The 7141-nt window shown below is 29.3% G+C and overlaps 1 protein-coding gene across 1 annotated transcript in view; it reads right to left on the bottom strand.

The window, feature by feature from the left end:
* Positions 1 to 7141, bottom strand: part of LOC117171223 (sialin-like) — a 239781-nt gene that overhangs the window by 115428 nt on the left and 117212 nt on the right. The gene's annotated exons all lie outside the window — the stretch shown is intronic.

Below are 7141 nucleotides of genomic sequence, written 5' to 3'. Positions count from 1 at the left end.
ATAATTATATACAAGAATAGTTTTAGAAATAGATTAAACTTATCTCGAGTAATTTCTAGTCACACTTTAATTTAATAGTTTAACTAATGTACAAACATTAAAATTTTTAACATTTTGAAATTTTTCTGTTTTCTAAACTTCAGTCTGAAATAATTTCATTTAGAGATTGTCCAATTGAAAAACTTACATTTAAATTTTGAACGCTTCCAATTTATTTATGATTATTACTTTTTTATAACTAAACTTTCAAGTTTACAATTCAAGATTCGAGGACTTGAATCCCATCGAGTTGAAAATTATTCTTATTTAATAGTTGAAAATTTTTGAAAATTAAATTTCGAAAGCTTTGAATTTTTATTGATCCCATTTTCAAAACTCTAATCTACAAAAATTCCAATATTTAACGTTTTGAAACTTTTCTCTTTTTTTCAATCTGAAGCTTTACAAAACTTTAAGAAATTTCAAAATATTTTGAAATATTTTAATTATTTGAGGATGTTTTAAAAGATGTGAAGGAATTTTCAATTTATTTTTATAATTTACAGGTATTTCAAAGAATTAAAACAATTTTAGAAGTTTTTTTTAATTCCAAATTAATTTAGAAATCCTAAAAAAAAAATTCTAGGTATTTCAAAAGATTTTGAAGGATTTGAAAAATTGGAGACAATTTTAAAGATTCCAAGGAATTTACAATTGATTACAGTAATTTAATATGATATTTTGAAGAAGAATTTTCAATTTATTTTTATAACTTAAAGGAATTGCAAAGAATTAAAAAAATGTTAGAAGGGTTATTTAACAGAATTCAAAAGTACTTAAAATTTTTTTTTTTATTTCAAGGCATGTCAAAATATTTTAAAGGAATTGCAATATTTGAGAGTATTTAAAAATGTTCCAAGGAACTTCCAATTGATTACGGTAATTTAATATGAGATTTTGAAAGATTTGTTATACTTTAAAATATTTTAATAGATCTTAAGAAATGTTCAATTGATTTCAATAATGTATTATGAGATTTTAAATGATTTTAAATATTTTAGCGCATTTTTAAAATTTCAAGGAATCTTCAAGAGATTTCAAAAGATTTTTAAGGATTTTAAATATCTGAGGATGTTTAAAAAGATGTGAATGAATTTTCAATTCATTTTTATCGTTTAAAGGAATTCCAAAGAATTTGAACAATTTTAGCATATTTATTTCAAAAAATTCCAAAGTACTTTAGAAATCTTTAAAAGGTGTCAAGGTGTTTCAAAAGATTTTGAAAGTTTCGAAATACTTGAGAGGAATTTTCAATTAATTTCAATAATTTAAAGCAACTTCAAAGAATTTTAATTATTTTTTTTCAACTTTTCTTGTAGAAAGTGGAACTGCTTTGTTAAAAATTTATTTATTTTTTTGGTTGATGATTTATCAATTTCGTTGACAAAATTTGTTTTCTGAAAATTTAACTATTTCGTAGAAATTTTGTTTTGTTTTTGGCTTTGTTAGGGGCCCCAACAGCTTACCTTTATTAGAGTTGCCCCCATCAGGACCTATTATGGTCCGAATATGGGAAAACTTTTAAATGAGATCCCTGGACAGGATCGCTTTAGACCCTAAATAATTTGCATTATACAAAAAAAATTCTTTTTCATACGAAAAAAAAAAGTTGAAAAATCTGACATGCTAACGCATTCGTTCTAACTATGCACCACGCAATACAAACATTTGGACCATTTTTTGAAAATTTGAGACTATTTTTGGAAATCGATGCAAAAAAGAACGTTGTGAATGACGTTTATATGTTCGGTCATTGTACCACACGCGTGCCAAATGTGAAAAAATGATGTTTATATTTATTCAGCTTTAATCATATGAATTGTATATTATGTGTGCGAATTATCTGAAAGGATTTTATTCAATTATTTTCATAAAGAGAAAAGAGACCCAATTTTTAAAGTATGTCAAGACGCTTGAAAATTTTTCACGCAAATCCTTTTTTTGTACATTTTTATTATATTAAAACAGTATTCGTAATTTATTTTGATGGATAAATTGTATTTTTTATCGCTATCAACTTTGCAGATACCTGGAACTATCAGTTTCATGGTATAGTGCATATGAATTCAAAAATTTGGACCTAACCTATAAATAAATACGTCACTTTACATGCAGAAAAAAGCAATCTAACGTTTACTTATCAAGAATTGTAAAGGGTTTCTTGGAACCGCAACAGTATAAAATGTTCTTAAGAAGAAGTTCAAAATCACTTAGCATTTTGGAATTATCACAATGAAATTAAGGCTAATTCAACGGTTATCCTTCAGTAAAATGAATCTCTATTCCCTCGTATTACATACTGTACGACATGTAAAATCCACTGAACCGAGATGTACGTAGTAACGTATTAGTATTAGTTTACTTAGCTCGCCCCTAAAGTCGCAACGCAACCTATCCGCGCGGGGCACCGGGTGAATTCACGACGCAATCGGCAATGAATGGATTGCATCACCTGAAAAACATTCGATTTTGACATTTCTGTGACAGTCGTCAAATTACTCCATATTCCCACTTTGCAAGGAAGGGGTTTTATAAAAATAATACAATTTTGGATGGCACAACTTATTCACAGATCGCGTACACTTGAGAGTTTATTGGAGCAAGACGTGTTTTTGTTCCGTGACTGTTTCAGCTGACATATAGATATGAGGTAAATGCTAGAACTTTTGTTGTGTGCGTATTCAGAAGTCGTTTCTAAGGTCGCCACCCTCAGTTACAAATACATTTCAAAATTATTTTACAGATCGCAACTCGTGTAATAATGTAGTGGTTAAGACTATTGACTTGCGTGCTTAGGTTTATGCGTTCGACTCCCACCCATTACGTGCGAAATTTTAATTGTATTATAAGCATTATAACTTGCAAATACCGATTAATTATAAGTATATCCGAAAATATTTAAAAAAATAACCGTGCGCTTATTTATTAATTATTTTTTAACAATACTTTTTCACAATTTATAGTGCTGTCTTAACTGTAGTCTACGCCGATAACATAATTTAGATCTCTTCATAGTATTCGTTAAAGTAACATGATAATTTGTAATTGCAGCATCCAGGAACTGTACAGAATAGCGACTATACTTGGAAGATCGGTAGATTTAACTTGGTATTCAGTAAAATATTTTTGCACACATATTTATTGCACAAAAGGCCCTATTGGGGCCCTAACATTAATTGGGAAATAATAAGGATTCTTGTTAAGGGCCTGAACAAATTTCCTTTGGCGGCTCCTAACAATTTTGCGTAACCAAGCTAGTACGGCCCCTAACATTTTGCATCATGCGGACCCTAATAAAAATAGGGAAACCCCATCAGGCTCTCAACAATACTTCATTAAGATTTCTACACGGGTTCAGCCTTTTGGAAACAAATTTAACTTTTTGTATACTAATTTAACTATTTTGTTGAAAAAAATTCTAACAACATTTTTTTTAATTTATGTATTGTATTCCAAATTTATTTTTTTTGCAGAAAACTAATTGTTTTAGTTGAAATTTGAACTATTTCTATTAAAAGATGTTCAACTGGTCATTAATATTATTATAATATTTTATAATTATAATATTAACATCAATAATAAATATAATAGTAATGATATCCATATTATATACACCTGAAAAACATAAGCTCAAAATCGACTCATGCGTGAAATTAAGAATCACGCGAAACAACAAAATTGCAAATTTCTTTAGTTTCTTGCAAATGGGGATCGAGATATAAATAGAAGACTGCTGAAGTTTTCCGAAGCTTTTAGATCGGCAATCATCGTGCAGCAGAAAACCTGAGAAAACCTAAGTTCGAATCATGCATTTTCGGCTTGCACACGAACTTACAGTGGTAATCATGCACCTTCTGTTTTGCGGCTTCCAATTTTCAGTAACTTCCGAAATAGTCAACATTTTTAAATGTTCTTAGTCTCATTTTGAGCTTTTTTCATCGTATTACAACAGCTTACGAATATAAATTATAAAAAATTTCTTTTCGAATTGGAGGAACTTGAAGTTGTAATAAATAAGTAGGATAAATTTGAAAACATCTTATCAGTTGGCAAATCAGAATAAAAGTTAAATAAATATATATTTTGGGGAAATTACATAGAAACTACAAGATTATGTTTCAAATATTTTACAAAAATATTTTTGTTATTCGGAAGTTATTGAAAATTTAAGAAAACATTGAAACTTACACTATTTTTGCAATATCTGCTTAAAAACTATACAACTTGGCTTCACTCTGGGCTTATTTTAAACAGAATTTCGAAAACAATCAACCTTCTAAAGAGACATTTTTTTAGCTCTGGTATAATTAAAATTAATAGAATTTATTCAGTGATGAAAAAAGAGGTGGACGAATACTTTTGGCGCCCACTGTATGTATACTAGGGTGGCTCAAAAAGGCTTTTTTTAGAAGGCAACAATCTCCCCCATTTCATTCCAAATCCGAAAAAAGAAAGTCCCTCATTTTTTTACTTATTTTGTTTTTCATTTAACAGGTGCCGGTTTTGACTTGAAGTTTCCCATCTAAAATACATGGGGAAAAATCACTTTTTTGAGTTTTTGTAATCATTTTTTAGGGTTTGAAAAATGTGACGGGAAAGTATGGAGGCCTGTAGGGAATTATCCAACGAACAATTTGATGTATCAGACATATGGGTTTGACTCCACTAAACACCCCCACGAGTACCTGAAAACTACCCTTAAAACAAAAAATGTTAATTCTTCATGAAATCGACGTTTTGAGCACTGTATTCTGGTCTTTTTTTTACTTAAAATTATTAATACTGATCTAGTGTAATATTTATTATCATTGGTTAATTAATTTTTCATTATTAAACAAATAGAATTTGTTTAAATAATTTTTTTTGAAAATTTGTTGTTTTTTTCTTAAAATTAATACTATTAGTCTACTAGAATATTTAATAACATTAATTTATTAATTTTTAATTGCTTAAACAAATGGAATTTGTTTGATTAATTTTTTGTTGAAAATTCGTTTTTCCCCCATAGTTATTACTAGTGGTCTAGTGGAATATTTATGAACATTAGTTCATTATTTTTAATTATTTAAACAAATTAAATTTGTTTAAATAATTTCCTTTCGAATTTTTAAAAAATAAATATTATTACTGCGGGTCTAGTCGATTTGGAAAAAATGTCGGGGGGGGGGGGGTGTTCGTAGCCGTCTAGTATGCAAACACATTTTGCCATGCATTGTTGGACCACTCTAGTGTATACATTTTGTTAAAAATTAATAATCTTTTTTATTCTTAACAAATTTGATGAAAAATACTAAGGTTTATGTAAACGATACAAAACAAAGTACTTTTGTTTATGAATTTTGTCAAGATAAGAATTATTGGTAGTTATATAAATGATTCTCTTTAAAAAATAAAACTTTATGGAGAAGATGGAACGGACTCAATAATTAAAAATAATTTTACTGCGTTTAAAATTTATCCCAATATAGCTGACCTATTTGATTGGTAATTATCTAGAGCGTTTTGAATTGGTCTCAAATTGAAAAATATCATTAACATAATTTGTAAATCTGGTTAAAATTTACTGAAAATCACGGTAAAAACTTACGGATCTCCTAAAAACGAAAATGAATAATTTTGTGAATGATCTAACTTTTTGAATTTTGGTCTTATCGAAAAATCTCATTGGGATAGTTTCAAAATATGTTTGATTTCTAATCAAATTTTTGATTGCACTTTCTTAACTTATGAAAAATAGCCTTTCCTGTTTTTTGGAAACTTTCAAAATCTTGAAAGACATATGCACAAGAACGCCTCTATACGAGCGATTGATTTAACAATTTCAAGAACTGCTGGCCCACGCAGTCACGCAGCCTTGTGTTAGAGTGTGGCAGCTTCAACAATGGGACGCCACCAGTTTACAATAGACTGTTTACATTTCGCAGACTGATTTAATGACAAGGCCATTGCGAGGCAACCCTTATTGTAGTATACCAGAAACTTTGACAAGAATTTCTAAAACTCTTAGAAAAATTTGTTTTAAATCTTGAGAATGTTCTAACTTTTTGAATCTTGGTCTAATCGGAAAATTTCATTTTGATTTTTAGTGGAATATATTTGATATCTAGTACAAAATTTTATTGAAACTTCTCAATCTATCAGAAAGATAGTTTTTTCTTCTTCTGTTTTTTTTTCAAATTTTAAAAATATTGAAAAGTATAAAACTTTTTTAATTTTCATCGAAATTATAAATGCTATTAGAATAATTTGCTAGTATTTTTTCAATAAACTAGAATCCTTGAAAAAATTTAAAACCCTTCAGAAAATTAATCATTCAAACATTCAGCACACATATATACAAATTCTCTCGATTATATGACACTTTCATGAACGAAAATGTAACAAATTAGATCAGTACGAAAGTAAAACAATTGAAACATCCTACACATATTTTGAATTGAAACTCGCTTTAGAAATCGAATTTCGAAAAATCAATTGAAATTTGCTCTGATAGTGTATTATGCGCAACTTATCCTAGCTGTTATCTAATATGTGAATATATGCAGAAAATGATTCCTACGCTGCATCCTAAGCTAGTACATGGATGGAAGGTACGCGTTGTTTCATCACCGAATGTATCCTGTAGACATAGAGCGTCCGCTGAGGTTAATCCTCCTTAATATGAAATCTCTAAACGATATTGTCGATTTCGATTGTCACACTACTCGATTTTCATTGCTATATGCGTGAGACACGAGTTGTGAATGGGCTAGACAGAGTTGGAAAATATTGAAAAAATTGTCACGATTGCTCGTTCTTTGATAGCTACACGCGTGCGAAAGGGACACTCATGAGTCACCGTGAGTTAGACAGTAATGGAACGTTACACGCATTTTCTTGAAGTTAAATGATCCCAACGAATCTGGTTTGATCTGCGCTTGCTTGGATTTGAGTGACGTTCATCGGCTACGGTGCGCGTCTGTACTTGATTTTCAAATACGTACGCGAACTAGAGCCAATTAGCGACGCACAGTTCAAGCATGCGCAAGTATTTTTGGATCACTGTGGGAATAATAATCGAATCAAATTTCGAGGTCGCTAATACTAATCAACGCTTCTCATT

Source organism: Belonocnema kinseyi, chromosome 4 (assembly GCF_010883055.1).
Source record: "Belonocnema kinseyi isolate 2016_QV_RU_SX_M_011 chromosome 4, B_treatae_v1, whole genome shotgun sequence".
In the NCBI taxonomy this organism is placed as follows: Eukaryota; Metazoa; Arthropoda; class Insecta; order Hymenoptera; family Cynipidae; genus Belonocnema; species Belonocnema kinseyi.
This window is presented reverse-complemented; position numbering and strand designations above follow the sequence as displayed.